Source organism: Castor canadensis, chromosome 8 (assembly GCF_047511655.1).
Source record: "Castor canadensis chromosome 8, mCasCan1.hap1v2, whole genome shotgun sequence".
NCBI classification, from domain to species: domain Eukaryota; kingdom Metazoa; phylum Chordata; class Mammalia; order Rodentia; family Castoridae; genus Castor; species Castor canadensis.
In genome coordinates, this window is record NC_133393.1 from 15,393,436 (window position 1) to 15,401,535 (window position 8,100).

Consider the following 8,100-nt stretch of genomic DNA (forward strand, 5'->3'; position numbering starts at 1 on the left):
CTGAGCCTTTCAGCAACATGCCATTCTTGAGAACCATGGGGCAGAGTGAGATTAAAGGACAGTCATCAACCAGGCTTTGGAGGATGAGCAGAATCTGTATGTGCAGCCTCACTTCAGATGGGGAGATGGTGTGAGGGGTTGTGCCATATTGTAGTCAGTGTCCAGTGATGGTGGTTTCTGGGGACCAGAAACAGCAAATGGAGCAGAGGGGGAGCTCAAAAGTGGGTGGAGCTAGATTTCCTATGCAGGAGAATGGGCAGCTATTGAGTATTTCTCAATAGGACTATGACAAAATGAGGCAGGAAGGAAGCTGTCACAAAGCTGGCACCCTTTCTTTTCTTCACCATCTGCATTTTCCTGGGCTGTTCCCTTGTTACTTTTCCTTCAGATTTTCTCAGTTGAAACAAACAATGGGGCCTCTAGAGGAAGAAGACAGTGAGTACCCACATGGGGCAATACCCTCAAAGATGCCTGACCACAGGCAGACAGTGGACCTAATAAGGAGGATAGAATGGAAAGGGCAGAGAGCTCCAGGGGTGGCCCAGGCCCATTGCTGCTGTTCTGTGTCTCAGGTAGACAGAGGCGGGAAGGGAGGCTGGAGGATAGGGCACTAGGGAAAGGATGGAGACCAGTTTTCTCTCATTTCTTTACGATGGGCTGGAATGAGATCAGAGCATGTGCTGGAGATAGGCGAGGGCCAAGGAAGGGAATGGATGCAGACCATGCTGGTCCACCCCCACCCAGCAGGGATTGGGGCATAAAACAAGATGTCTGTTTCTCGTTCCTGTGGGCATCTTAGGTTAAGAAAGTTCAACTTTCAGCACTGATATCCTGGGCAAGGCAAAAGCAAAAGTAAAGCAAATCTCTCCATAAAAGCACATTTCATCACAAGGCAGAGGAGGTATTCATAGAGACTATGAGAAAATCCCCTAACCTTTTTGGGCCCCAGCTTCCTCACTGGTAAATCACACCTATTTACAGGTATTCATTTCATAGATGGCACATGCATCAGAAAGTTGTCCTAAGAATTAAATAACAGACCAATTGAAAACGCATGGGTCAGTGTTTAGGGCCTGGTAATTGCTTAAGGTATGGTGGATGATGATGGTGGTGGTGGTGGTGTAACCAGGTGTGGGGTGACCCATGGTTTAGAGGGTCAAGAGGGGAAAGAGATGAGTGCAGCTGGACCTGTGCAGGTGGGTTCCCCTCTGGATCAGTGGAATGGACACCGGTGGAGGAGGAATGGGAAGAGTTACTAGAAGGGACTGTGTACAGATAGCAAGGGGCATGTCTGGGCAACCACAAGAAGAACAGAAGTAGAAATTATCACACAGCGCAGACGAAGTTCTTTGGTATTTTTTATTATGAGAATTGTCCAGTACAAAATGCAGGCAGAAGAGCCACCATATACCCATCACCTAGATTCAGACACTCAACCATGGTTGACATCTTGCCTTATCTGATCTGTATGTGCACATTGCTGATATACACACACATATACAAATCACTCAACTATATCAGAATAATTACACAAATTCCAACTCCCTCCTAAATGCTTGCTGGAGTGACCAATGTGCTGCCTCTGTGGACTTGTCTCTATGATGTGACCTTACACTGAGGATGCAAGGGCGACAAAGAAGCAGCACTGGCTCAGTGAAGTGCTTAACTCCTCATTTCAGGACTCCCTGCTGAAGTTGAAGAGGAGCAGAAGTGCATATTGGACGGCAAGAACTTGACAGTGACCTGAGCTTAAAACATCAGGAAATACGCCTCCGGCCCAAAGGCATGACAACAGGTGGGGAGCTCAGGTCCCCCAGAGGCTCTGGCGTACACAGAGACTAGAAATGGAGCCCTAAACCAGACCCAGGTGGGGAGGTCAGCTGCAGGATTATCCCACTGAAGCCATTGTCAAGGTCATGGTGACAGAGCTTCAGAGGCAGGACATGGGACTGTACCACTGTGTGATCCACCTCTCCTCTCAGAACCTGGTTGTCCTGCATCATAGGATTTGGCTGGTGCGACGCATGGGTGAGCAGGAGGGAGACTCAGGTGGGGAGGGGTCGGCCATGAGGGGGCTGTTTTGGGAAGACAACTCAGAGTCATGGGGAAAGCTCAGGACCTGAAGCTGGTTCCCTGGACCTTCCCTCTTCTCACTGTGGACTTGAAGAAAGTCACAGCTCCTCTTTGGAACTCACTTTGCTCACCTGTAAGGCAAGGAAGTTGGATGAGGTAAACTCAAAAATCTAACTCTAGCAGAGAATCCACTAGAGAAATCAGTTACTGACCATTTACTATGAGCTAAGCTCATAGCTGTCACTCTCCCCAGTGTGACACAGGTGCTGCTGCCTTACTGTGCCAGGGGTCAGGGCTCAGGAGCTTAACTATTCACCCTGCCCCTCAGCACATAAGGGAGCAGCTGGGATCCCACAGAAGCACTTGCCTCCATGGTCCCTGGAGAGTCTGTAAAATGGACCCAGCTTAGCCAATTAGAAGCAGTCCCCTTTCTCAAGGAGTTTAAAAAGTAGTATTTGCGGGGGACTAGATACTAGGGAGCAAAATGAAAGCTGACCTTCAGTTGGTCCTCCTTGGTGAGGACCTATGATTCCCCTTCTCCTCTGCTATCTGCTAAAAAGCCTGGCTACCCAAGGGGTGGGATGGAAGCGGCACAGAGAAGGTGGAGCCCCATGCCTTTGCCTCAACCTCCTCGATAAACCGTCCCCTTCTGAGCTGTGAGTTTGGCAGAGGGGGGTGGGGGTAGGGTCCAACACCATAGGTATTGCTCTTCTGCTAACCAGACGTGATTATCAGGACAAGTCACACCTTATAGAATCTGTAAATAAAGAGTTAAGCAAGCAAAGGTCAGTGCTGCAGATAGGGCTGCAGGACAGACAGACCTCACAATAGAATGAAGTAATTCCCTGGCACCTCAAAAACACAGTGACACCCAGTAAGTAACAGGCTGGCCACAAGTTGTTGACACAGGCAAGCTGTTCCATCACCTTGAACATTTCATCCACTCGGTCTCAGTCACTGAAAGCTGCACAAGTACTAACGCTGCAGCCCTTGCAGGGTAGCTGCAGGTTCCTCTGCATATACTCAGTGACCTTGGGCAAGTAAGTCCCTGACCTTTTTGGGGCCTTAGTAAGCTCCTTTCAGGTGGTGCTTCCCACTGTGAAGTGGCTTCCATGTTTTGGGTTCCTCTGTATTTACCGAGTTCAGAGACCTAAAAGCCCATAGTTCACTCTCAGCAAAGTTGGCCAGTCCAGGCACTGGTGAGTAGTTTAGGCACACCTGCTCTGAATCCGTCTTTCAATTTTCACCCTGTCTCTATACAACTTGAACCACACACCCAGCCTTTTATTTTTTGCTTGAGTTATTTTTTCGCAGATACCATCTTGCCTTTTTGCCTGGGGTTGCCTTGGACTGTGATCCACCTACCTATGCCATCTCCATCTTCCAAGTAGCTGGGATTATAGGTATGAGGCACCATACTCAGCCTTAACTCAAGTCTTAATAAAGACAACAAGAGAAGTAATTGGGAATGAGTGAGCCCATACTTCTAAATGAGAATGGCTTTGCATTTAATACAGGATAAACTTAAACAGAATTATTTTTCCCAAGTCACAAATGACACAAAATGGCATTTTGATAGCAGCTTTGTATTCCTTCTCTCCAGCAATTGAGGGAACTTTAATGCTAATATGGCAGTGGGATTGCCCCTGCTTGGAGGGATGATAGGAGAAGGCCGGATGTAATTCTCCATAAAGTACACCTCAGTAATCCAGTTTGCAGGGAGCCTCAGTACCAAGTCATGCCACGCTTTGTGCTGCAGGTGATGGGGAGCATGAAGGGCCTCCCAGGGCCTCTTGGTGGAAGATGGGGGTCAGAGCAAAGTAACCAGTACCTGTGTGCAGACCCCAGGGGGTGGGAGGTATGGAGGCAGGAGTCCTCTGGGATGACAGCAAGGGCTGAGGATCACGGGAAAGGGAGAGGGGTCACAACCTGGATTGGCTGCTCTCCAGGCTAGAAGTAGGAGTCAGGCCGGGCTGCAGAGCCCTGCATTTTACAGACGCCCACCCTTTCAGATTTAAGAGGGTCAGACCAAGGGAGCACATGCTTGCCTTTGACCTCACGGACCTGATGGTGCCAGTAAGCATTGTGACTCGTGGACTCATCCTGAACAAGGGTCTGGTGTATTCAGTCCTGTTTGTTCTCTGTAAATCTCTGCTTCAGACAAGTGGGGACAGAGGCTGGGTTGAGGCAGACATGAGTGAGGGGACAGAGACCTGTTGGTTTAGAGGGGTGATATCTCAGGGGTTCCCCAGAACTTGTTCCTGACTTCACTTCTCTTCTCAGGTGGTCTTTGGTCAGGCAGCAGAGCGAATCCCTGGGACAGTGCAGGGCACGGACGATGTGAAGAGGGCTAGGAGGTTCTCCAGGACAGAGAGACCTGAGGGGGGGGAGGTGGAGTGGCAGGGGAGCAACTCCCTTTCTTCAGAGCAGGGAGGCTGCACTCAAGCCTGGGGTGGCTGGCTGGTCACGTCCTAATGCTGTCCACTTCTCTCACTGCTCAGGTGCAGCAGCCTCCTGAAGAGTCTGCAGCACCAGGAGCCCCTGGAGAAGAGCGGCCTTCCTCCAGGAGCCACCACACGCTGTCCTCCCCTAGCAGCAACGCATTCCACGCACTGTTCAGGCATGAAGCTCCCTGGACTGTCCCTGTGAGCACTCTGCCCAGCGCCTGCCCACACAGGGAGGATGCAAGGAGCATGGAGCAGGGTGGATGGAGCCCTGTCAGATGTCAGCAGACACCATGGAACTGCAAGGGATTTGGGCCCTAAATTGAGCAATTGTGATTCAGAAAGAATTCCCCTTACATCCATTCCCTCCTGCTCACCCTGTTATGGACTGCTCTGCCCTTCGATGAAACCTATCCCATGACCCATCACTCTCTGGTTGTCAAAAAAAAAAAAAAAAATCTATGTCTAGAGCAGATTTAGGTTCACAGCAAAATTGAGAAGAAAGTGCAAAGAGTTCCCATATCTCTTTCCTCTTTGCCCCACAGTTGCTCCACTACCAAAGCTGTCACCCAGAGTAGACATTTGCTACTGTGGATGAACCTTCCAGGACACAGCATTGAGTCAGTGCCCACGGTCTTCACTAGGGTTCAGTCTGGGTGTCCTGCATGCCAGGGATATTGACAAATGTGTAATGACATGCACCACTGTTACAATACCCTATAGAACAGTTCACTGCTCTAACGGTTCTATTTGTCACCTACCATCTTTCCTTTCTGGTCACTTTTTTTTTTTTGATGGTAGTGGGGTTTTGAACTCAGGGCCTTGTGCTTCCTTAGGAAAATATTCTACCACTTAAGCTGCACCCTCAGCCCTTTTTGCTTTATTTATTTATTTTTTAAATGATCATATTATTGTACTGGGGGTACATTGTGTCATATACAAAAGTTCATACAATATGAGTTCATCCCCTCCATCAGTCTCCTTTATGCTCTCTCTCCCCATTACTGGAGGAGTTTCAGCAGGTCTCATTTTTTCATTTTCATACATGAGTACATACTATTTCTACCACAGTCACCCTCCTGTACCCTTTCCCTTTTTTGCTTTAGTTTATTTTTCAGTTAGGGTTTCATGCTTTTGTCCAAAGCCAGCCTCGGAATCTGTCACCTCCTGAATAACTGGAATTTCAAGCCTTGCTTTTTGTTTTTGAGCTAGGATATCTATCAATAACTTTTTTGTCTGGGCTGGCCTGGAATTGTGATCTCTCAGTTCTGCCTGTCAAGTAGTTGGGATTGCAGGCTGGGATCACACACCTGGCTCTTTTGGTCATTTTTAGATAGAAAAAGTTTATTCCAAAAGTAGCTTCACTTTAGTAATTGGTGTAGGAAGGAAAGCTTCATTTTAAATCAAAGCTTCATGTTGTATGTGTAATGATAGAACATTTGCCCAGTGTGCACAGGCCCTGGGTTTGCTCTCCTGCACAAGAAAACACAACAAAACAAAATGAAATGAAACAAAACAGAAAGCTTCTTCTTGAAATCTGTAGATCTTAGCCCCTCAGGGGAACAGATCTTTGCCATCTCTCTCCCATAGCTGCAGTGGGGGGATGCCCCTAGGCTGGAGCTGTGGAAGGAAGAAGAGGAAGGAGATGGAAGGTCTTCCAATGGCCTGAGAGGCTCGAGCTGGCAGTCCCTTGTATGGCATTGCTGAGGGCTCTTCAATGATAGCCCCCATCTGTCACCTACAGTTTCCTTCACATGGCACATGTGTGTCTCTTTCCTGGCCAGTTGGTCCTGACTCCTTCAGTCTCCAAGCCCTTGGTGGTCCATCTCTACCTTCCTTCCACCATGGTCCCACACCTCAAGCAGCCTTCTGGGACAGAATCAATGGTACCCCCTGTGCTGCCTCACACATGTGTAGCCCAATGTCAGGTCCACGAGGAACACTCCCCCATTTCATTCACTCCAACAAACCCGCAGTGTCCTGGTGGCACCCCATCAGAAGCCACTCCTGCACTCAGCCATCAGACCAGCAGGCATCTGTTGTCTCTTCTTGGTACTGTCCTCAGGCTTGAGTCTGACACAGTTGGCTGTGACTCCAGACTGCAGGGCCTGCTCTCCACGTTTTGACCTTGGAGCCTTTTTCCCTGGGCAGGAGGCATGCACCCACCCTCCCTTTTCCCCCAGAGTCGCAGCATACCAGAAACTGCCTCCAAAAATCCCCACCCCGCCCCACCCCTAGTCTTCAAACTCCCCACAACTTCACGCCCTTGATGTGGGTGAGCGCTAAAGCCACAAAAAGGTTTCTAGAGCTTTTCACATGTGCTTACACACTGGTCTCTGACCTCATCCTGGAACACAACATCTATTTTCTTAGGTCTTGCAAGGTTCAGATGTAGACAACAAAAATCTAATCTACCTATTTGAAGTAGAAGATTTTTAAAAATAGAGTACTTACGGAATCAGATCCTCTGTAGCTTCTCGGAATGACTCTCAAAGCCACACTACCTCACAGGGGCACTATCCCCACACTGAGGTCCCTAAAGAATCCAGAAACTTCCTGAATCAGGAAGCTGTCACCACACTCTGGCTGCAGAAGTTCTGCAACCAGCCACCAGCTTGGCCGGCATGATGGATGCCTTTCTTTCCCCTCATCCTGCTCCAAATGTTAAGTCTCAAGTGTTTGACAGTGGAGCCTGAAATATCTGGAACCCGAGCTGCCAGTGAGTGAGAAAAATGATTTTGCAGACCTTTGACTATCAAAAGGCCCACAGAAGGAGGTGGGGCTGAAAGTCAACTCCACAGCTTCCACCCAAACAATCTCACCTGAGACTGAGATCCAAACAGTCCATCTTAGCATCCTGTCAACTAAGAGTTTTCCAGACCCAATACAATCAGAAATGATTACTTTGGGAGCCAAGGGCAGGTCTTTTTGGGTAGGGACCAGAGTCTACTTGGGGCTTGAAGGGAAGCAATTATCTCATTCTGCCTCTTTGACCTTCATGTTGTCAGGAGTCCCTCACTGGCTTTGGACCATCCATGTCAGTTAGAGTCAAATGTCCTTGCGTGTCTCCTGTATCCAGATTTCCCTTCCCAGGCATTCTTCTTAAATTGCATTTGTCTGCAGTAAGTTTTATTTTGTGAATTAAAGCCATCTATACCCATAGTCATTGAAACCACATGTTTTCATCTACATCGACACAGTTATGCTATCCCACTGTCCTGGTCAGGATTTTACTTTTGAGGGAGTTTTCTAGTCCAGGTGCCAGCCACTAGCCACAGGTGACCATTTACTTATTAAGTAAAACCAACAAGTCCAGTTCCTCAGTCACATGACTGCTTGCTGGGAGGGAACTATGGGACATTCCCACGTCCACAGGATGTAGGGCAGGACAATGTTGCTTGATGGCTTTGCCTCAACAGAGCTGGTCAGTTAACAAACCTTTCAGTTCCTTGCTATAAATTCAGCTTCTTATTAATATACATTAAAACATTTTATAGAACAATGTGCTCTTATACGGGAGTGGTTTTGTTTATAGTTTTTATTTAACTTGATTAGCTTTTTCTCTTAAAGGGAAAAGTACATT